Genomic DNA, 23380 nt, shown 5'->3' with positions numbered 1-23380 from the left:
CACCCTGTTCCAGTAAGTTTCCTCATTTGCCCTTCCCTCGGGGTTCTCTTCTGCTGCCTCTGTTTGCTGTTGGTCTTCTTCCTTCTGGACTATACTTACCTGTTGCAGCTCCTCCACTTTATCTAGAAACTCTTCGTTTTCTTTAATTGTCCGGAGGGTGAACACTCACTGCTCTAGTGCTCTTACCTTTTCCTGTAATAGGTATACTAGTGTGCAGCAGTTGCAGTTGTTGCAGGCCACCACTGTGGAGTTTCTTGGCACATTGTCTTTGCCACCATGAGCAAGGGGGAAATTAAAGTGAAATAAAGGACCTTTGCCACCAAACTCTTGTTTGATCTCCCTATTTGTTCTCTCCCTGGGAGCTTGGCTGCTTATATTCCAGAGGCCCTAGACCAGCTGGAGTAGCTTGCTCTGATGTTGCTTTGATGCTCTGCTTGGAGTCAGGAACCAGAACTATTTGGAGACAGTTTGATTGACTCCAAATGTTATCTATGAAAGCTGGGTATTAAACCCAAATTTCAAGTACCTGAAAAATACACTGCTGTAATTTCAGTACCAAGAGACTCATGTTGTTAAAGGAGTTTTCAATGGTCACCTGTGCAGAATGGTTAAAAAGTGATGGAAAATGAAAAGTAAAAACTGTAGTAAGTGTTTATACACCCCTCAACATATATATGTAAGAGCTGACATTCTATACAGTATCCTGTCTTTGTTCCCTTATTGCTTTTCGCTAAGGTATGCTTCTTGGTGATACACCCAACTTCTTTTTAAACATTTACAAAAGGCTTAATCTCATGGACTAATTCATTAAAACTTCCAAAGAGTCTGAGGAAGTCAGGATTTGGTCCCCTAAGGAAATAACTTCCAAGAAGATATTAAGAATAATTATCTCTCTTTCAGGACCTTGTCATTCTAATACTCTTCTTTCATCTTGGAAGATCAAATTCTTTGATGCAGCCACTAGAGAAAGAGTTGGTCTTGTAACTAAAGACTGGATGATATGTACTGGCGTATAATCACTCTCTGGTCTAGTAGGAATGTTAACTTTTCTATAACAGAAAACTGCTCAAAAGAAGATCATAAAATCTATCATACTCTTATCTATTGGTCCTATATGTGTATATCCATCCAATTCAGTGCCTCTGCCTATCCCTTTACATATACATGGATGCAATATAAAAATACTGGCAAAAAAGAGATTGACCAGCTCCTAATGGGGAAACAGTTGATTCTTAACAGTTAAATTTGATTTGTTCTCTCTAGGTCAACCTCTACTATCAGATTTAATTGCTAGGGATAAAATCCAGGCTTTCAAAATAATTTGAAACTGAGCACAGGAATGTTTAAAATTCTCATCAGCTAGTTCAGGGAGCAATCCCACTGCATTTCAGGACAAGATCTTAGTTGGCAAGGGATTTTTAGAGTAAGGTAGTCAATACAGTACTGCCTACTGTATTTTTAGGTAGTCAGTACAGTACTGCCTCAAACATCATCAAAATATTTAAGGGCTATTTTTCTGCCCCACTGATTACCTGTAACTTTTTTTATATGGTTCCCTTCACTTACAGAGTTTCTATCACGTATAATCTGGTGAGATTCAAATAACAGATGCAATCTTAATGTATAGTAATCAAAAACTATACAGTTTTGGGCTGCATGTGATCTAAAGCGAGCCTGAAATAAGGCAGTGATCTTGATTTTTATTGCAGGTAGCGCAGTAACAGCTAATAGATGAACTGTTGCCACAACACTTCAAAATTTATTCTGAAAAATAGCCCAACAGTTCTAAATCCAGATCTTTTGCAGAGGAAGTTAGAAGCATCCACAGTAGTACCTCATAGTTTGAATGACTCTAACTTCGAACAATCCAGAGTTTGAATGCTAAAGTTGAGATAAAATTGCTCTGAAGTTCAATCAATGCTTGTACGTTCAAGCTGGATGCACAGTAAAAAAAGTGATCACTGCATAAACATCATCTGTTGTGCACCCAAGTGGTCTCTCACTGTGAAATACCTCTTGCATAATGCTCATGCAGTATAGTAAATGTGATGTTCATATTGTGAGCCGCCCCGAGGCTTCGGCGAATGGGGCGGCATATGTCTTAATAAATAAAATAAATATTATACAGTACATTTTACATATTTTATTGTTTCAAGTTTTAATTAATAATTTTGGCATGTATTTTTGTTATTTTTACCTTAAATTATGCGTATTTACCATTTAAGTTTATCAAAATGGGTATTGTTTAGGGTCTGGGAACAGATTAATTCACTTTCCATTATTTCTAATGGGGAAAGTTGATTCACACTTTGATTCAGAGTTTGACTGGCCTCCAGCAACAAATTAAATTTGAAGTACAAGGCACCATTGTATATGTTTTAATGCAGGAATTGATTCAGTGGATTCCTTCTGGTAAGATTTAAAAATGGCTAGAGTTCTTTGTTTTCTAGCATTATCTTCCTGAAAGTCAAGGATGAAGGGGTTCCATTCCTCTGCTGGAAGTGATACCCTAAGTTTCTTTCTTCTTCATTTGATGTGACTTCTAGAGTGCTACAAACCACACAGATATTTGTGGACAGGGACCTAAAAACTCAGATGGAATTTATCAATTAATAATTTTTAAAAGAGGATTATTTCGTTAAGACTGCCGATTGCTCCTGCTTTTTTATATAACCATCACATATTATTGATAGGATGCCAAATTATTATATACAAGCTGTACTTACTGATTGGAGACATTGCTATAATTACTCCTTCATATGACATGTGTCATTTACGGTAAATGTAAAAAGACCAATAAAACAGCATAACTCAAGCCTTTCAGATCCTGCATCCACAGGAAGAGAAGGGTATATATTGATCCACCATCATGGGATGGATTAATAAATTATCAATAAATAAGAGCATTGGTTCATTTTGGTCTTGTGCAGACAATCAAAGTCTATAAGGGGTGGGGTACAATAGAGGGAAAAGGAATGTTCTGGCAGCATTTGAAAATATCAAGTGACAAACCTAACAGCTTAGATATAATTTCTGAGTCAATTGGCAATCATTGTCTTTGATTTCTGTAAGGTTTCACTGAACATTTTATTACCAATAAAAAACCAACTGAAATGAAGTGTGAGAGGTCATGTGGTGTAGTGGTTAAGAGTGCAGGACTGGGGTGGCATAAGGTGCAGATACAATTGAGATATACTAAAGACTATAGAATGTGGGGCTTTTATAAAGATTTAACAGCATTTGATCAAGTGATGCTTAAATATTATTTATTTATTTAGAAAATTTCTAGGCTGCCCCATTCACCAAAGCCTCAGGGCAGCTTACAAATAAATAAATTAAAATACATAAATAACAATATAAAATACACATAACTGCATAAAATAAGTCACCCTGGCCAAAAAACTTTAAAAGAAAAATAACATTAACAATTAAAATGACGCTTGAATAAAAAGGTCTTCGCCTGGCGCTGAAAAACAAACAACGACGGCGCCAGGTGGACCTCTCTGGGGAGCGCATTCCATAGATTGGGCGCCACCACAGAGAAAGCCCTCCTCCGAGCACCTATCCTCCTAATTTCCTTCACGGAGGGTTCCCGGAGAAGGGCCTCTCCCGCTGATCTCAGGGGGCGGGCGGGCATATATGGACATAAGCGCTCCTTCAGGTAGCCAGGACCCAAGCCGTTTAGGGCTTTATAAGTGATCACCAATACCTTGAATTGGGCCTGGACTTCAATGGGAAGCCAGTGAAGCTGACGGAGGACTGGAGTCATGTGAGCATAACGCCCAGTCCCTGTCAACAGCCTGGCAGCTCTATTCTGAACCAATTGAAGTATCCGGACCGTCTTCAAGGGTAGCCCCACGTAGAGCGCGTTGCAGAAGTCAAGTCGGGAAGTCACCAACGCGTGTGTCACTGTCGCCAGGCAGTTGTACTCCAGGTAGGGGCGCAGCTGATGAATCAGCCGAAGCTGAAAGAAAGCGCTCCTCGCCACTGCTGTCACCTGAGCTTCTAGTGAAAGCTCTAGGTCGAGGAGCACTCCCAAGCTGCGGACCTTGTCCCTAAGAGGGAGTGCAACCCCGTTCAGGACTAGGTTAAATTCACCCTCAACAAAGCTCAATCCGCCAACCAACAGGACCTCCGACTTGTCTGGATTGGGCTTCAGTTTATTGGCCCTCATCCAGCCCATTACCTCGGCCAGGCACCGGTTCAGCACAGCCACTGCCTCACCTGGATTGGTGGAAAACGAGAGGTAGAGCTGGGTATCATCAGCGTACTGATGATTCCGCAGCCCACACCTCCTGATGACCTCTCCCAGCGGTTTCATGTAGATGTTAAACAGCAAAGGGGACAAAATGGACCCCTGCGGTACTCCATGGCATAGCTGCCATGGGGCAGAGTCATAGTCCCCCAGCACCACCTTCTGGAAACAGTCATTGAGATAAGAACGGAACCACTGCAGAGCAGTGCCTCCGACCCCCACTCCCGGTAGCCTATCCAGAAGGATACCATGGTCGATGGTATCGAAAGCCACTGAGAGGTCCAGAAGAACCAACAGGGACGCACTCCCCCTGTCCTTCTCCCTGCACAGGTCATCGTACAGGGCAACCAAGGCAGATTCAGTACCGTACCTGGGTCTGAAGCCGGACTGCAATGGGTCCAGATAATCAGTTTCATCCAAGAGTGCTTGGAGTTGTCCCGCCACCACCCACTCCAACACCTTGCCCAGAAACGGGATGTTGGCCACTGGTCTATAATTAGTGGCCATCTCTGGATCCAGTGACACTTTCTTCAGGACCGGTCGGACTACCGCCTCCTTTAAAGAGGCAGGTACCCGACCCTCCCTCAGAGAAGCGTTAACCACTTCCAAGATCCAGAGCCCAATCCCGTGCTTGGCGTTATTTATTAACGAAGACGGGCAAGGGTCCAATAGGCAAGTGGTGGGACGTACTCGTCCAAGCACCTTGTCCACATCATCAGGACGCAATAACTGAAATTCATGCATTAATTTTGGACCAGGCGGTGGCATTGGTATCTCCCCAGAAACCTCTGAGTCACAAGTAGAGACTAGCTCACGACGAATCTGAACGTTTTTCTCCCTGAAATCCTTGGCAAAGCCGTCACAGCAGGCCTTCGAGGGTGAAACCAGATCTTTCTTGGGGCCAGGATAAACCAGGCCATGCACCACTCGAAAAAGCTCCGCCGGATGGCATTTTGAGGAGGCAATGGAGATGGAGAAGAATTTCTTTTTTGCCGCCCTCACCGCCACAGCATAGGCCCGATAATGGGCTCTTAAGTGTGTTCGGTCAGATTCATCCCGTGATCTCCTCCACCTACGCTCTAGCCATCTCCCAGCCTGCTTCATCGCCCGCAATTCAGGTGTATACCAAGGGGAAGAGTGGGCTCTGCCCGGCGGGAGAGGACGCTTAGGAGCGATTGTGTCAACAGCCCTGTTCATCTTCCCGTTCCACAGTTCGACCAGGGCCTCAACAGGAGCACCAGTCTTGTCAGCCGGAAACTCCCCCAGGGCCTTCAGGAATCCATCTGGATCCATCCGGCTCCGAGGGCGGACCCACACAATCGGGTACGCACCCTTACAGAGGGAGAGGCTGCTCTCGAGCTCAAACCTCACCAGGAAGTGATCTGACCATGACAGGGGTGTCAGGCATAAATTCTTCACCCTCAGACCACCCTCTTCCTGCCCCATCGAGAAAACCAGGTCCAGGGTGTGTCCACATGCATGGGTCGGGCTGGTGACATGTTGAGACAGCCCCATGGCCGTCATGGAGGCCATGAAGTCCTGAGCCGTCCCGGTCAGACCAGTCTCGGCATGGAGATTGAAGTCCCCCAGGACCAACATCCTGGGGGTCCTCAACACCAGGTCCGAGATGATCTCCATCAGTTCAGGCAGGGAGACTGTTGGGCAGAAGGGTGCACGGTACACCAACAGAATCCCCAATCTGTCTCGGTCGCCCAACACCAAGTAGAGACACTCCAGCCCTGGCCTCGAAGGGACCGGAAGTCCCGTGAGGGAGATGGAGGCTCGGTAAACCAAAGCAACCCCCCCTCCCCTCCAGGCATGGCCGGTGCTAAACCAAATGCCCAGGCGGGCACATTTGAGAGAGGGTGACATCCCCCCCCCTCTCCCGCCCAGGTCTCCGTTAGGCAAGCCAGGTCGGCCCCCTCATCCACAATCAAGTCATGGATGAGGGAAGATTTATTGTGGACCGACCTGGCATTAAGCAGCAGCACCGTCAGGCCTGAGGAAATAAGATGGGAAAATGATTAAAAGACTATATAATTTCTTACTAGATAGGAAAATGAAAGCTGAACAGGTTAAGGAAACTATGATAACGTGGGCACAAAACTTTGGATATAATACTGAATTAGAAAAATGGCAAAAGCTGTGGGAAAGAAATATTAAGGTAACATTAGCAACTTTGTATAAAGAAAACTTGTATAAAATGTTTTATAGATGGTATTTGTCTCCAAATAGACTAGCCAAGATGTTTCCAAATATGTCAAATGGATGTTGGAAATGTAAACATAAATTGGGTACCTTCTACCATATGTGGTGGACTTGCGATAAAGCAAAAAAGTATTGGATTAAAATACATAAATAGCTTGAGGAAATGTTACAAAAATCCTTAGCTTTTAAACCTGAAGTTTTCTTATTAGGCATTATACCAGTTGATATTAGTAAACAAGAAATGTACTTGATTTTACATGTAATTATTGTGGCGAGGATTGCATTTGCCCAACACGGAAAAAGTGAAGAACCACCCACCGATGAACTGATCCTAAAAAAGATCTTGGACTGTGCAGAAATGGAAAGATTGACTTTGTCATTGAAGGAGAAATAAGATACTGATTTCTATCAAACTTGGGACTCTTTTTATTATTGGCTAGAGAAACGGGACTTCGTATAAATTCAAATATGTTTTTAAGTTATCATAAATAGAAAAATTGTGGGGGCTGACCCAGCAAGTCCAATGTTTCTGATGACTGATGTTGTTTTCAGTTTTTCCTTGTATTAGGATTATTTAGAATAAAACTTATTTAAAAAAAAAAAAAGAGTGCAGGACTGGGACTCCAGACACCTGCATTCTAGTCCCTCCTCAGCCATGCAGCTCAATGGGTGACTTTAGGCCAGCCACAGACTCTCAGTTCAATCTATCTCACAGGGTTGAACTTGTGAGCATAAGACTGATAAGAAGAAGAAAATTATGTAAGCCAACCTGAGTTCCTTGGAAGGATGAAGAGCGCTTACGTCCGTATATGCCCGAATGCCCCTTGAGATCTGTGGGAGAGTCCCTTCTCCGGGAACCCTCCATGAAAGAAATTAGGAGAGTAAGTACTCGGAGGAGGGCTTTCTCTGCAGTGGCGCCCAACCTATGGAATTCACTCCCCAAAGAGGTCCGCCTGGCACCGTCGTTACTGGTTTTTCGGCGCCAGGTAAAGACCTTTTTATTTAAACATCATTTTAATTGTTAAAATATATGATCTGGCCAGGGCAACTTCTTCTTCCTTCTCTTTTCTCCTCCTATATTCTTTATCTACTTATTTTATACTGTTAATTTTAATTTTATATTATTATGTTTGTATCTCAGTGTATTTTTTGTATTTTTGTATTTAGTGGTAATTTATTATGTTCTATTGTATTTCAATGTATTTTATTGTGTTGTAAGCCGCCCCGAGGCTTCGGCAAGGGGCGACATAGAAATGTAATAATAATAATAATAATATTGGAAAAGGGTGACAAGTGCAGAAGAATGAGAAGAACTAGAAGACATTCTGTCCCAGTGGTAGCTATGGAACTTTGGAACCACTTTCAGTTACTCGAGGATGAGACTGGAAGACAACCTGCTGTGAAAGACCTGTAAGATTTCCCATACAACACTGCAATATAGTGAACAGTGTTAGTTGTGGGAGACTCCCTGTGTTATGGGATTTAAACAAATGTATGTCAGGAAGATATACCCATGGACTTGTCAAGTATGCTGTCACCCTGGAGCACAGATTAGTGATATAACTGAAAGACTGCCAAGGCTCTTACAGCCCACTGACATGTATCCCTCCCTTCTTATACATGTGGAAACAAATGACACTTCCAAATGGAGCTCTGAAGAGATCACATCAGACTATGAAGCTTTAGGGAAGAAAGACAAGAACTTTGGGGCCCAGATGCTATATTCCAGTTTTAGAAGAGGAAGATACAGGGAAAGAAAAATACTTGAAGTGAATCCCTGACTCTAAAGGTAATGCCAACGTGAGAGATTTAGATTCTGGGACCACAGACTACACTTCCTGGAAGATGGACTGTGGAATGGGTTGCACATTACAAGAACTGGAAAGAATGTGTTTGGCCACAGCATGAAGTATATCAGGAAGGCTTTAAACTGAGCTGGGATGGGGGGGGGGGTTCAGGCCCCCAAGAAACTTGTCTGCACTGGACAAGTGTGGGGAGAGGATCAGGGCTCTGGGAGCAGGGTTTTAGAGGTATTCCAGGGACTGACAAGACTCCTACAAAGAGGCCAGGTATCAGGGAACATGGGAGGAAGGAGGAGGCTGGGGACTCCAAGGAAAGGAAGCTGTGGGAAGGAGTTGAGGTGCATGTATACCAATGCTAAAAGCCTGGGTAATAAACAGTAAGAGCTTGAAGCTCTACTAGGAATAAGAGGGTATGACCGGGTAGGGATCATAGAAATTTGGTGGGATGAATGGCAAGACTGGAATATAAACATAGAGAGGTATCACTTTTTAGAAAGGACAGGAAGGGAAAGAGGGGTGGAGGCATGGCTTTATACTTCAAGGAAGAGATAGGACGCAATATGATAGAATGCAGCACAGATGGGGATTTGGAAGAGACAGTCTGGGTGAAACTTTGGGGTTTTGACAGGGAGAAGGACCTGACAGTGGGGGTATGTTATCGCCCTCCAGGTCAACTTGAGATCCTGGATGATGTCCTGACAGATCAGATTCTAAGGATATCTTGAGAGAGAGACACAGTAATTATGGGAGATTTCAATCTCCCAGACATCAGTTGCGAGACTCACTCGGCGGTGACAGCCAGGTCACGTTGCTTGCCAGCAGCTATATAGGGAAGGTTTTTAACACAGAGGGTTCGAGAGGCGACAAGGGGAGGGGGGACATTCTTGACTTGGTCTTGATCAACATGGAGGCACTGACAGATGAAGTACAGATTAGGGGAGGTCTGGATGCTTTCACAGCCATACCTTGCAACTGGGAAAACCATGGCCTTGACTATACGCACTTTTGTTGGCAGGGTGAGGTCTCTGCTTTTTAGAATGCTGTCTAGATTTGCCATAGCTTTCCTCCCCAGGAGCAAATGTCGTTTAATTTCTTGGCTGCAGCCCCCGTCTGCGGTGATCTTGGAGCCCAGGAAAATCTGTCACTACCTCCATTTCTTCCCCATCTATTTGCCTGGAAGTGAGAGGACCGGATGCCATGATCTTAGATTTCTTAATGCTGAGTTTCAAGCCAACTTTTGCACTCTCCTCCTTCACCCGCATCAAGAGGCTCTTTAGTTCCTCCTCACTTTCTGCCATTAGAGTGGTATCATCAGCATATCTGAGGTTGTTGATATGTCTCCCAGCAATCTTAATTCCAACTGGTGATTCATCTAGCCCCGCCTTTCTCATTATGTGCTCTGCACACAAGTTAAATAGGCAGGGCGACAGTATACAGCCTTGTCGAACTCCTTTCTCAATTTTGAACCAATCAGTGATTCCATGTCCAGTTCTCACTGTTGCTGCTTGACCCACATAAAGGTTTCTCAAGAGAGGAATAGGTTGGTCTGGTACTCCCATCTCTTTAAGAACTTCCCCCAATTTGTTGTGATCCACACAATCAAAGGCTTTATAGCAGAGTCAATGAAGCAGAAGTAGATGTCTTTCTGGAACTCCCTAGCTTTCTCCATGATCCAGCATATGTTGGCAATTTGATCTCTAGTTCCTCTCCCTCTTCGAAATCCAGCCTGTACTTCTTGTAGTTCTCGGTCCACATACTGCTGGAGCATAGCTTGTAGGATTTTGAGCATCACTTTGCTAGCATGTGAAATGAGTGCAATGGTGCAGTAGTTTGAACATTCTCTGGCATTGCCCTTCTTTGGGATCGGAATGTAAACTGACCTTTCCAATCCTGTGGCCACTGTTGAGTTTTCCAGATTTGCTGGCATATTGAGTGTAGCACTTTTACTGCATCATCTTTTAGGATTTTGAATAGCTCAGCTGGAATATTGTCACATCCACTAGCTTTATTGTTGCTCAGACTTTCTAAGGCCCATTTGACTTCACATTCCAGGATGTCTGGCTCGAGGTCAGTGACCACCCCATCATGGTTATCAGGAATGTTAAGCTCTTTCTTGTATAGTTCCTCTTGCCATCTCTTCTTAATCTTTTCTGCCACTGTTAGGTCCCTGCCATTTTGGTCCTTTATCATGCCCATCTTTGCATGAAATGTTCCCTTCATATCTCGAATTTTCTTGAAGAGATCTCTGGTCCTCCCTATTCTACTGTTTTCTTGTTTCTTTGCACTGTTCATTTACGAAGGCATTCTTATCTCTTCTAGCTATTCTCTGAAATTCTGCATTCAATTGGGTGTATCTTTCTTTTTCTCCCTTGCCTTTCGCTTCCCTTCTTTCCTCATCTATTTGTAAAGCTTCCTCAGACAGCCATTTGCTTTCTTGTATTTCTTTTCTTCAGGATGGTTTTAGTTGCTACCTCTTGTACAATGTGGGGGATTGCAGGTGGCTCAGTGGTTTAAACCGCTGTGCTGCTGTGCTGGTTGATCGAAAGGTCACCGGTTCAAATATGCACAAAGGGGTGAGTTCCCATTGCTCCATCCCAGCTCCTGCCAACCTTGCAGTTCGATTGCATACAAATGCAAATAGATAAAAAGGTACCACTTCAGTGGGCAGGTAACAGCGTTCCTTGCACTTCAGTGTTTAGTCATGCCAGCCACATGACCACGGAGACTGTCTGTGGACAAACCCTGGCTCCCTCGGCTAGGAAACAGAGAGGAGAACCGCCCCCTAGAGTCAGGCATGACTGGACATAATTTCAAGGGGAAACCTTTACCTTTTACTTGTACAATGTTGCAAATCTCCGTCCATAGTTCTTCAGGCACTCTGTCTATCAGATCTAATTCCTTAAATCTATTTGTCACCTCTACTGTATATTCATCAGGGATATGATTTAAGTCATACCTGAGTGGCCTAGTGCTTTTCCCTACTTTCTTCAATTTACGCCTAAATTTTGCAACAAGAAGCTCATGATCTGGGCCACAGTCAGCTCCTGGTCTAGTTTTTACTGACTGTATAGAGCTTCTCCATCTTTGGCTGCAGAGCACGTAGTCAATCTGATTTCTGTGTTGACCGTCTGGTGATGTCCATGTGTAGAGTGGTCTCTTGGGTTGTTGGAAAAGAGTGTTTGCTATGACCATCGTATTCTCTTGACAAAATTCTACCAGCCTGTGCCCTGCTTCATTTTGTACTCCAAGGCCAAACTTGCCTGTTATTCTGGTTATCTTCTGGCTTCCTACTTTAGCATTCCAAACCCCCATGATAATAAGGACATCATTTTTGGGTGTTAATTCTAGAAGGTGTTACAGGCCTTCATAGAGCCGGTCAACTTCAGCCTCTTCAGCACCAGTGGTTGGGGCATAGACTTGGACTACTGTGATGTTGAATGGTTTGTCTTGAATTTGAACTGAGATCACTCTGTCATTTTGGAGATTATATCCCAGGACAGCTTTTCCTACTCTTTTATTGACTATGAAGGCTACTCCATTTCTTCTGAGGGATTCTTGCCCACAGTAGTATACCTGATGGTCATCTGAATTAAAATCACCCATTCCTGTCCATTTTAGTTCACTGGTTCCTAGGATGACGATGCTCAGTCTTGTCATCTCGTTTCACCACATCCAGCTTGCCTTGATTCATGGATCTTACATTCCAGGTTCCTATAGAGTATAGATCTTTACAGCATCGGACTCTCCTTTTACCACCAGATACATCTGCAACTGAGTGTCCTTTCGGCTTTGACCCAGTCTCTTCATTCTTTCTGGCGGCACTAGTACTAGCCCTCCACTCTTCCCCAGTAGCATATTGAACACCTTCCAACCTGAGGGGCTCATCTTCCAGCATCATATCTTTTTGCCTTTTGGTACTGTCCATGGGGTTTTCATAGCAAAGATACTGGAGTTGCCATTTCCTTCTCCAGTGGATCAGCTTTTGTCAGAGCTCTCTGCCATGACCTGTCTGTCTTGGGTGGCCCTGCATGGCATAGCTCATAGCTTCATTGAGCTACACAAGCCCTTTTGCCACAACAAGGCAGTGATCCATGAAGGAGAGGTGGAAAATTATCGTTCGATAAAGTTAGATTATATATAGAGAAAACCTTGGGGGAAAATTCCAACAGATGGATACAGAGCTACAAGAACAAGCAATTAAAGAGGAAGAAACGGAAGAAAGTATAAATAAATTAAGAACAGGGAAAACTCCTTAGATAGATGGATTATGGTCATAATATTATAAAGATTTTAAAAAGATCTTGATTCCAAACTTGAAAATTTTGTTCAATAAAATATTGGAAGGAGGAAATATGCCAGCATCTTGGAAATACTCTTCAAATGTTTCAATACGTAAACCTAACAAAAATTTGATAGATCCAGAGGCTTATAGATCTATATTGTTGATTAACCAAGATGTGAAAATTTTTACAGCATTATTGGACAATAGAATGAATAAATTCATTGATAAACATATTAAAGTGGATCAAAGTGGTTTTATAGCAGGAAGACTGATGGCAGACCTGACCAGAAGAGTACTGAATATATTAGAGGTTACAAGTAATGGTAAAATAAAAGCTGGCATAATAGTGTTATACATTTTACTGGCCTTGATTGTGTGGATTGGCCAACAATGAAGTTATTAATAGAAGCCTTAGGATTTGCAAAATGATTTAATGGTATAATAGAGCAACTATGTTCAGGAAATGTGACAAATGTGATAGTAAATAGTGGCATACTGGAGCAATTATCCCTGGGCTGAGGTACTACACAAGAAAGTCCCCTTTCCCCATTGTCATTTGTCTTAGTTATAAAATTATTAACAAATAATATTAGGAATAATAACACAATAAAAGATATAGGTTTGGGGGATGGAAATAAGATTACTTTATTTGCTGATGATACCTTGTTAACAATAAAGGATCCACCAACAGTTATGGACCATTTCGAAAAATTTGGAAAGATAGCCGGTTTTACAGTTGAATCAGGAATGATGTTATTCAATTGTGCCAAAGAAGAGAAGGAAAAGATTAGGTGTAAAATTTAACATTAAGATATCACAGGTCTACAAGGAGAAAGCCTCGAAAATGAAAGTAGCTAAATTTTACCAGAATCGGGTCACTAAAAAAGGAAAATTAAACCCTGAGTATTAATTGGCTCCTGTTTCCAAGATACAGTTTCAGGTCAAAATTGCATCAAAAGAATACAAAATCGCAAGGGAGATGTGCGATTATGCTCAATAACTTTCCTGCAAAATGTGGCAGCCAACCAGATCACTTTCACAAGTCCAGCCAATTGTCCCCTAGCCTGTACTTATGTCACCCATTCCTATACCCCAAGGGCAAAACCTTGCACTTATCCACAGTGAACACCATCCTGTTGTCCCCCACCCACTTCCATTGTCTGTCCAGATCCTTCTGGACCTGGAATAACTACTCCTCAGTTGTGGCCACCACCCCCATTTTAGTATCATCTGTGAATATGATAAGCAACCTGGTCACACCCTCTTCCAGGTCATTGATTAAAAGACTGAACAGGAACTGTCCCAGGACAGAGCCCTGGGGGACCCTGCTCATCACCTGCTGCCATCTTGATGATTCCCCACTAATAGTTAGTCTCTGCTTTCGGTCAGTCAACCATGCCCTAATCCATCAGACAGTGCATTGGTCTATTCCAAAATTCTTCCATTTCTCAACCAGGATATCATGCAGCCCTTTGTCAAAGGCCTTGCTGAAATACAGGTAAACCACATCAACTGCACCCACTCTGTCTAGCCACTTCAAAACCTTTACATAGAATTCCACAAGGTTCATCTAGCAGGACCTGTTTTTGTGGAAGCCGTGTTGCATGGCTGCCAGCCTCCCTTCCCTATCTAAGGTTACTAGATCTCTTGCTACTATCAGCCACTGTTTAGAGCCGACATGATACCAGAAGGAAGAGAAGGCCAGGCTACAAGGAGGAATAAACCCAGATAGCAGGGAAGGTTTATTCCCTGGAAGGGAACCAGGAAGCCTATAGCTTGGAATGAACTGCGCCTAGTGAGGGATGCTAAAAGGAACAGAAAGGCCTTCTTCAGATATGTCAAAGTAAAAGTAGAAGACAGAAGAAACGGGGGTTCAACTATTCAGTGTGGATGGCAAAATGATAACAGATGACAGAGAGAAGGCAGAAGTGCTCAATTTCTACTTTGGCTCGGTCTTCTCCCAAAGAAGATCTATGACCTTCCTGAAGAAGGGAAAGTACAAGCTAATAGAGCAAGATGGTAGCTCAAGATTGATAGGCAAATGGTCAAGGATCATCTAAACTGGGTTGAAGGAGTTCAAATCTCCAGCACCTAGTGAAATCCATCCTCTCACCACTACCTGAAAGTTTGAGAAATCATGGATGACAGGGGAAGTGCAGGATGACTGGAGCAGGGCTAAAATTGTCCCTGTCTTCAAGAAAGGAAAGAAGAAGAACTTGGGAACGATATACCAGTCAGTCTGACATCCATCCCTGGGAACATTCTGGAGCAGATGATGAAGCAGCTAGTCTGCAAACACTCTGAATACAATACAGTGATTACTAGAAGCCAGCATGGGTTTTCTCAAGAACAAATCCTGCCAGGCTAATCTGATTTCATTTTTTGATTGGGTAACCTCCCCAATGGACTGTGGGAATGATGTGATATAATCTATCTTGACTTTAGCAAAGCTTCTGACAAAGTGTCCCATGATATCTTGATCAGCAAATGAACTGAAAGTGGGCTAGATGGAACAACTATCAGGTGAATCCACAGCTGGCTACAGAATCCAATTGAAAGCATGCTCATCAACAGCACCTTTTCAAATCAACAGCACCTTTCAGAGGTGAGGTACTGCAGGGTTCAGCCCTGGACTCTTCAACATTTTCATTAATGACTTGCATGAAGAAATGCAGGGAACAATTACTGCAAGTGCAGGGAACAATTATCGGAAGTGCAGATAACACAAAACTGGATGGGATAGCTAATACCCTGGAAGACAGAAATAAGTTTCCAGGTGATCTTGATAAGTTGGAGAGCTGGGCTAAAAACAAAAGAAAGAAATTCAATAGTAAGGAGTGTCAGAGTTCTGCACCTAGGAAGATGAAACCAAATGTATAATTACAAGAGGAGAAATACTTGGCTCAACAATACTGCAAGGAACAACGAACTTGGAATTGCTGTAGATGTCAAGCTGAATGTAAGTCAACAATGGGATGTGGTGTAAAAAGGGCAAATTTTTTAGGCTGCATTAATGGAAGTATCCCTTCCAAATGCTGTGAAGTACTAATTCCCCTTTACTCAGCACTAGTTAGGCCTCATCTGGAGTACTGTGTCCAGTTCTGGGCACCACAGTTGAAGAAGGATGCAGACAAGCTGAAAAGAGCTTGGAGGAGGGCAGCAAGGATGATCTAAGAACTGGAAACAAAGCCCTATGAGGAGAGATTGAAAGAACTGGGCATGTTTAGCTTCAAGAAGAGAAGACGGGAGGGGAGGGGAGGGGAGGGGAGGGGGATATTATAGCATTCTACACATACTTGAAAGCCTGTCTGAAAGAGGATGGGCAGGATCTTTCTGATCATCACAGAGTACTGGACACAGAATAACAGGCTCAGTTACAGGAAGCCAGGTTCCAGCTGGATATTGGGAAAAATGTCTTGATTGTTCTGCTCTCTAGGTTTTGCCGTTTGCTCATATAGCAGTCATCAACATCCACAGTACTTATAAACACATGGAGCCCCTTTATACAGTCAGTTCATATCCAGCCTTGTCTACAAAGATGGACAAACTTTTTTACCCTATGGGACATATGCAGGTACTACACATATGCTCACACATATTTAAAGGCACATACATATTCTACTCTTACCCCATCTCAGGTGTAAGCCTTCTCTCCCAATGTGCTGAGGGAGAAAGAACCCCTTTGAAAGCCAGGATTTCAAAGGCTACCCCTGCTAGCTGGAAGAAAGTGGACCCCTTTTCAGTCCAACAGGAAAATATTATACCACATCTGTTTGACAGACTGGGAAGAAGGAAACTAATCTCCCCTCCCACCCAACTATCCCACTAACTATCATGAATAATGGGAGTGTGAAGGTAAAGCTTCTCCTCCCTGGTGATTCTGTTCAAGGGCCTTTTTTCCCCATTATTCCTATTAGTTATATACCAGTGGCCCTCCCAACTGTTCACAGCATAATCAACATGCATCAGTTATAGATCATGAATAGTGTAATCCTGTGCAGGTCTACTCATAATGAAGCCCTGTTATGTTCAGTGGAACTTGCTCCCAGGTACATTCAGATATTGCAGCTGAAAGACACTCACAAAGCCAAAACCATTAGACAATATACACATTTTAAAACAGGAATCTGATAGCATATCAGTGGGAGAAATGTGAGGGCTTCTCAGGCCGCACAGAGAACAGCTTGAAAACTGTTATTCACAAATACTGTGACTGGTAACAGCTCTCTAGGACTCTTCCCCCTCATCTGCTACCAGACCATTTAACTGTATATAATAGAGAATGAACCTATGGATCGTTCCCCGAAGGTAACTGCCCTAAGAAGGTTACAATCCAAACTATGTCACAGGGCATAAAGGAGACAGCAAGGTAAGCAGTTTGCAAACCTGTATTCCAATTATATGCTACTTATGGCAGAAAGCTATGAATGTTTAGATAGAAAAATTTCCAACATCTCCCATCATCCTGCTAACCATTCTGGTTGGGACATGCTGGGAACTGTAGGACCCTTTCTCTTCTAAACATGCACAGAAATTGCACATGTACTCAAATGTGATCAGCATCCTATTCCAAGATAATTCTGCTCTCTCATTAGGCATTTACCAGACAAATGCTTTAAGCAAGGAGTCCAGAGGTGGGTGATGGATGGTAGCAGTGCTCTAAGGGGCACCTATGCCAACCATCCCACAAACAAACCCTGGAGCTAGACAGAAAGGCATGTCTTGCATCTGGAAGGTAGAAATACAATGTCATTTAGCACTAATCCAGGCCCCTGCTCCACTTTCTACTGTAGGGGAGCTGCCTACCCTTCTCCTGAGTTATTTCATCTTCAGGCAAAAATGCAGAGAAGTTAGGAGAAACAAGCCAAACTTTTATCTATTAAATCAGAAGTAGGTTCGGATGTTTTCTGGCTCAGGTAGAAAAACATTAGGGTATGGCAAATAATGTCAATAGTTGATATCCTGAACAGCAACATCCACACTGCTACATTTTTTGAGAAGAGGAGACTCAGAAAAGACCTGTTAGCAGCATATAAGTATGTGAGGAGGTGTCAAGCAAAGGGGGGTCATGACCATTTTCCCCTTGCGGACAAGGCCAGGATGTGCTCCAATGGAGCAAAGCTCAAGGAACCAAGATCCAAGGAGGATGCCAGGAAGTACTTCCCGACAGTTAGGACCTCTAGGGTATGGAATGGGTTTCCAAGGAAGGTGGTTGAAGTCCCATCGGTGATGGTGTTCAAGGATAGGCTGGACATGCACATGGTAGGCATGTCATGAGTGGAGCTGCTGTAGCTGGGGGTCAGACTAGACGGCCCGGGAGCCCTGTTCTAACTCATTCTGTGTCTATGTTTTGTCCTACTTGCTGTTTCCAATATTCAGGATTGAATGCTGTTCTTACGGACCAGGTACAAGGAACTCTGATATTTCCATAAATATATATTAAATAAATATAAATATATGCATTGCTTAAAAAAGAAGAGAACCCAAAGATCCCCAAGTACAGTCTACAATCTTTTCAATCTAAGTAAGGATGCCAAAAACGCCTGAAGGCACGGAGTCCTTTTCTCGTGGTCACTCTCCCCCTAGGCCTGTGAAGGGAGAACTTTGACAGCTCCATTTCCACAGACACGGGTATTGTTCTCTCGCCGAGTCCAGCATTATCTATTTTTCTTATTAAAAATGGGCTTTGGCTTCTAAAGGGCTAGCCAAAATTAACCAGAAGGGGTTCGGTTCTCAAGTATCTCAACATCACTTCTGGAGGGGCGGGGAACGGGAAGAAATCCCGTCCTTTATTTTATATTATCCCAAGCAAGATACTGCCTAAACCCACACAATCTTAAGTACGCCACCAGGCAGGCAGTTCCAATGGACGCAGCCTAGAGGAACGAGCTCAGCTGGGAACGAAAAAGACGAGGAGGAGCAAGAGTCGGGGAGTGGTCTTCCAAACCGTTGGCAAGCTGCCAGCAACGAGAAGAAAACAATGGAGCCACAGGCTCCCTTTGCTTTCCCTGCCTCGGAGCCTCGCTGACTAATGACGGCCTTATTTCACGGCACCCAGTCGTCTGACGGACAAGTCAGACAAGGGCAGGGCTTTCTTGCCTCAAGCCAGAGATAAGACGAGAGGCAGCACCTCCGAAAACGCGGTTGCGGCGATTATCTTCTCACCTGAAGATGTAGAAACGGCTAGGAAAGAACACTAGAGCACTGGCCCAGGATACGCTTCAAAACGCCGATCCACCCCTCACTAACTGGCTGGGTGGCTGTGGCTGGCTGGCTGCAGCCTCTGCTAGCTCCTTCTCAATCGCGCCAGGGTGCGGCTTCGAAGAGTCCGCAGGCCAGTAAACACGGCAATCATTGGAGGGCGCCTACGTCGAGACCAAGCTGACTGCTCATTCGCTGGCTCTGCAGACGGCACTGAGTCGGTATTATAGACTTTTAAAAAGAGTAACACTGTATTATCTACTGACGAATTACCTTGGTTCCTTCGGACGGGTTGACTGTTGTTCAGAGGAAAAATTTCGGATTTTAGCACAGCTGTGATAAGGCAGCAATAAACCCTGGCCCCACAAAATATACACGTGAAGACTGGAGCTCCTCTTTATTCGCGACCAAATGTTACTTGATTTGAGAACTTTTTTAATTTTTTTAATAAAATGCCGCATCAAATAGAATGCGAACATTTCTGCAGGTTTGTGGGAAAGGTTTGAAAGAGTAGCACCCTACACTGTCAGTTCTCTTTCAATCTAAGTTTTTACTTCCCTGTCTCGGCCGGAGAGAGGTTTATGGGTGCGATGGAAGCCAACAGCTCCGCTTCCAAGGAGACATAAAGACAAGGAGGCCTGTGGGAACAATAGGACATAATGGGAGATGAGAGGTCTCCACGTGACCTTCCAGGCTCTGTTGAACTCAGTTCAAACTAGATGTGAGTTATTAATAAATCAAGGAATTGATCCTGCAAGGAAATAGCATGGAAAATGAAATAGAGCAACATTGCTCTCTTTTATTACTTCAAATGCTTGCTGAACTATGCTTTTCAGATATTCCATAGAAACATAGCGAGTCAGAAGGGGCATCCCAGGCCATCTAGCCTGACCCCCGGCTCCAGCCAGCTCCGCCCATGACATGCCCACCATGTGCATGTCTAGCCCACCTGAATAGGAACAGGTCCTTTTTGCTCTACTTGTAATCTTAAGTACGGAATTTGATGTTAAAGGCAACTTAGACGTTCTAATTAATCCATTAAATTAAAACACATTCACTACACTGACAATGGAGAAAAGATGAAAAGCAGCAATGACAGACAGGAAATGGAATTATGTTTGGGGGTTTTTTGGAATATTTTTATCCCGTCCTACACAATCCAATTGTCCCAGGACGGCTTACAATATAAATAAGCAATAAATACACAGGCAAAAATGCAATAACATAAATACAACAAAATGCCTTTATTTCATCCCTTCAGGCGTGACATAAGTACCCATGTCTTTGGTTCCCGTGAACAGCAGGTGACGTTTGCAGCCTCCTCGCTCTTCCACGTTTTCCACCTTCGCATATCAACCGCTCATCATCCTCTTTTCCGTCTCTCATTGGCCGGTTCTCCCTGGCCCCACCTTCTTCCAGAGTTTATCCCTTCGGATTGGACCATCTCCCTCGCCCTCCCGCCTTTTCCTCTGTATCCGCGAGCCTTTTCCCCAAGACCTCTTTAAGGGTTAACAACACCCCACCCCCGGCTCTCCCTCATTGGCTTCCTCTGTCTACCTTCCGCTCCCATTGGCCGCTCCGGCTTCTTCGCCCTGATTGGCGCACGCCGCTCTCCTCCCGCCCAGCCAATCGGTTGTCGAGCTGCCTCCGCCAGCGCTTCTCTCCCTCGGCCGCGACGCTACGGCCTGGCGGCGATGGCGGCCCGCGCTCTACCTGTTTGTTTTGTGGGTTTTTGGTGACAGGACTAATAGCTCGACACATTTTGGAATGATAAGCTATTTTGAGAAATCTTATACATCCAAATTATGAAGTGGCATTAGGGTTCAAGAGAGATTGTATCTTTTAGATTTATAGCTCACTTTTTCCAAAAACTCGAAGCGGCAATAAGTTGGATGCAGAATTTTGAGGGAGAATTTTTCCCTCAATGGGAAACTTTGATGACAAAAGATATGAAATTCACAGCTAGTCAGGTATTAAAAGAAAATTAGTATGAGTTGTTTTTGGTTGGTATAGTACACCAAAAGGTATTGAGAAAATTTATAAGATTATAATAGAAAGTTCTGGAAATGTAAAGAAGTTTTACACTTTTTCCCATCTGTGGTGGATGTGTAATAAAGTTAATTTTTTTGGAAAGAAATACAGAACATTTTGAAAATTAACTTTCCTATGAAGTCTAAGAATATGCAATTGAGTATTGCACCAGAAACTCAGCTAAGGAATATGGTAGAGATGTTATATGATAACAGCAGCTAAAGTTATAATTGCACCAAAATGGAAAGCAGAAGACTACACAACTAAAGATGATTAGAAAAACAAGCTACCTGAATATGCAGTAATGACAAAACTAACTAGCTACATAAATAGACCAACTAGAGAATTTAATGATAAATGGAAAGCTTATTATGTGCAATTTACTTAATAATGAAAATAGAGCTTATAAAATATTAATAAATTACATTTTAATACAAATGCTTATTTAGCATTTTAAAGAAATGGAAAATAGGTTAATATTAAGAATTATAAATTAGAACAATTGCTATATGAGCTTCAGTTAAGTACTACTAAATTTAACTGACTGTGGAAGAGATAATAATTACTGTCTTTTCCTGAATTTTTTGAACTTGATATATGTAGTATTTGTGCAAGATTCCTTGGCATCCTTTTTTCCTCTTTCTCTATATTCTACTTGTTATGAACATAAAGCTTAAAAAACCTCAAAGTGGCTTCATTCATTCTCTTCCTCCTGCTCTCAATCTTATCCCCACAACAATCCTGTGAGGTAGGTTAGGCTGAGAGTCTGACTGGCCCGAAGTCATCCAGTTGGCTCCATGATTAAAACCCAAATTGCCTGAGTCCTGGTCTCATGATCTTAGCCATTTCACCACACTGACTCTCATACTATCTCTGTAAGCCTGTTTATTATGCCCATTCAAATAATTTCCCCCCTCACTTTAAAAAGTTATCATCCATGTGTATGTGTGTGCAGTCCAGAGATGAAAAAGGAAAAAGGCTTATAGGAGTGTTAAAATGGGCTTTGCACAGTCGGGTTCAACCTTGAATAGAAACAGGCTATCCTGTTTAGGAGAGGATTGTTCAGAGGTGCAAAGCTCAGGAAACACGCTTTTATAACAAAGCCATTATTTATATTATGCCTGAACACATTTTAAACATATTATGTTTTTTTCCTCCACTTTTGCACCAGTTTTAATCGCTCACCAAAACGTTTACTGATCCTCCAGTTCAGCTTTCCCCAAACTAATGCCATCCAGACGGTTAGAACACCCCTGACCATTTGCCATGCTAGCTGATGCTGATGGGATTTGGAATCCAACATTTAAAAGAAGCCGTTTTAGAAAATTTTGCTGTAATATATTGTTCATATTGTTGCACTGCAGCTATGAGGCTTGGTCTTGATAGGTGTGAAAGGATGATCTGAAACAAGGGAGTAAAGAGATCTGAAAAGGTAACAAAGAAAATTACTTAGCCCAAAGGAGGGGAAGGGCCAAAATCAGATAGGACAAGGTATGGGGAAACAGGCACATAGGCACGAGGGCCAAATACTTCCTGATTGTTTATTGACAAGCTGGGCAGAACAAAATGAGCCTATTGTAGCCCACCAGGGCAGGGCTGGATTGGGAAGAAGGGCTGGTGTTGGGGCAGCAGAGTAGGCGGGCAGAAAGAATGTAACTCTCAGTACCCTATTAGCCAATTAGGGGAAAGGAGGAGGGAACAAGCGGTGGGAGCAGGGTTCAAAAGGGGGGTGTGAACATGTGCTCAGGTGAACAGAAAAATGGGAAGGAAACCATTCCTTTCTGTTCATAGCAATAAAGTTTTAAAAAGAACTCTGCATGCCTGGAATATTTTTCTCTTCTGACAGAAAGGAAAGAGTGATTATAACAGTCTGAAAACAATGAGTGCATAAAATGACAAAGGTTCATATGGTCTGTTTCATCCATATGTGATCTTCCTAATGTGCATGGGCAGCTACAGCTATGTAAAGTGTCTGCTGCTTTATTCCATGTAATTCCTAGTAATGCTTCTAGGACTTCTCAGCAACCATTTCCACAAATTTAGTGGTTTTTAACCACAGCAATTATAGGAATAAGCCACTATAAATTACGGCATGCAAACTCATTTTCTTTTCCTTACATCTGCATGGAACCTTACATGCAAACAAAACTGGCTATGTGATATGGCTGAATACCTACAGTACGTTCTGACTAAATTATGTCTTCTCTTGGGTCTAGTACAGATTTGAGCTGGAGTAAGCCAGTAGTGTGTGCAGGCATTAGAGTACCCCGGATAGCTTTCTTTGCATGTACCAAGGTGTATTCCCCTCCCCCTTAAAAAAAATCCTCCTGGCAATTGGGATTGCTTGAAGCAAAGTGATGGCCTATAGCCACTACCACCACCATTTCCCATGAATGCCTCTGAAACACATGTGGAGCTTAGGGACATTCTCAGGAAAGTAAGACAGTGAAGAGCTTCACTGTGGATTTTCCTCTATGGTGCATGCCATCTTCAGTTTCTTAAGGAAAAAAAAAACGTGAAGGGATTCCTTCACTTTTCTGGTAAGCAGGAAGAGGGGATTCAAGAGAGCAGGAGGGTTAGAAAGATCCTGATCAGGGGCAC

The 23380-nt window shown here is 43.1% G+C and overlaps 1 protein-coding gene across 13 annotated transcripts in view; it reads right to left on the bottom strand.

Annotated features, from left to right (window-relative positions):
• ADD1 (adducin 1) overlaps window positions 1–18867 on the bottom strand; it is a 126649-nt gene extending 107782 nt beyond the window's left edge. For 7 of the 13 annotated variants that reach the window (XM_044418455.1, XM_044418448.1, XM_044418447.1 and 4 more), the window contains exon 1: window positions 18713–18867. The gene's annotated coding sequence lies outside the window, so the exon portion shown is untranslated. The remainder of the gene's footprint in view (window positions 1–18712) is intronic. The other 6 variants (XM_044418450.1, XM_044418449.1, XM_044418451.1 and 3 more) reach the window with 1 other exon arrangement.
• Between the last annotated feature and the right edge of the window lie 4513 nt (window positions 18868–23380).

The sequence above is a fragment of the Varanus komodoensis genome, unplaced genomic scaffold (genome assembly GCF_004798865.1).
Source record: "Varanus komodoensis strain SLA01 unplaced genomic scaffold, ASM479886v1 scaffold9, whole genome shotgun sequence".
NCBI classification, from domain to species: Eukaryota; Metazoa; Chordata; class Lepidosauria; order Squamata; family Varanidae; genus Varanus; species Varanus komodoensis.
This window is presented reverse-complemented; position numbering and strand designations above follow the sequence as displayed.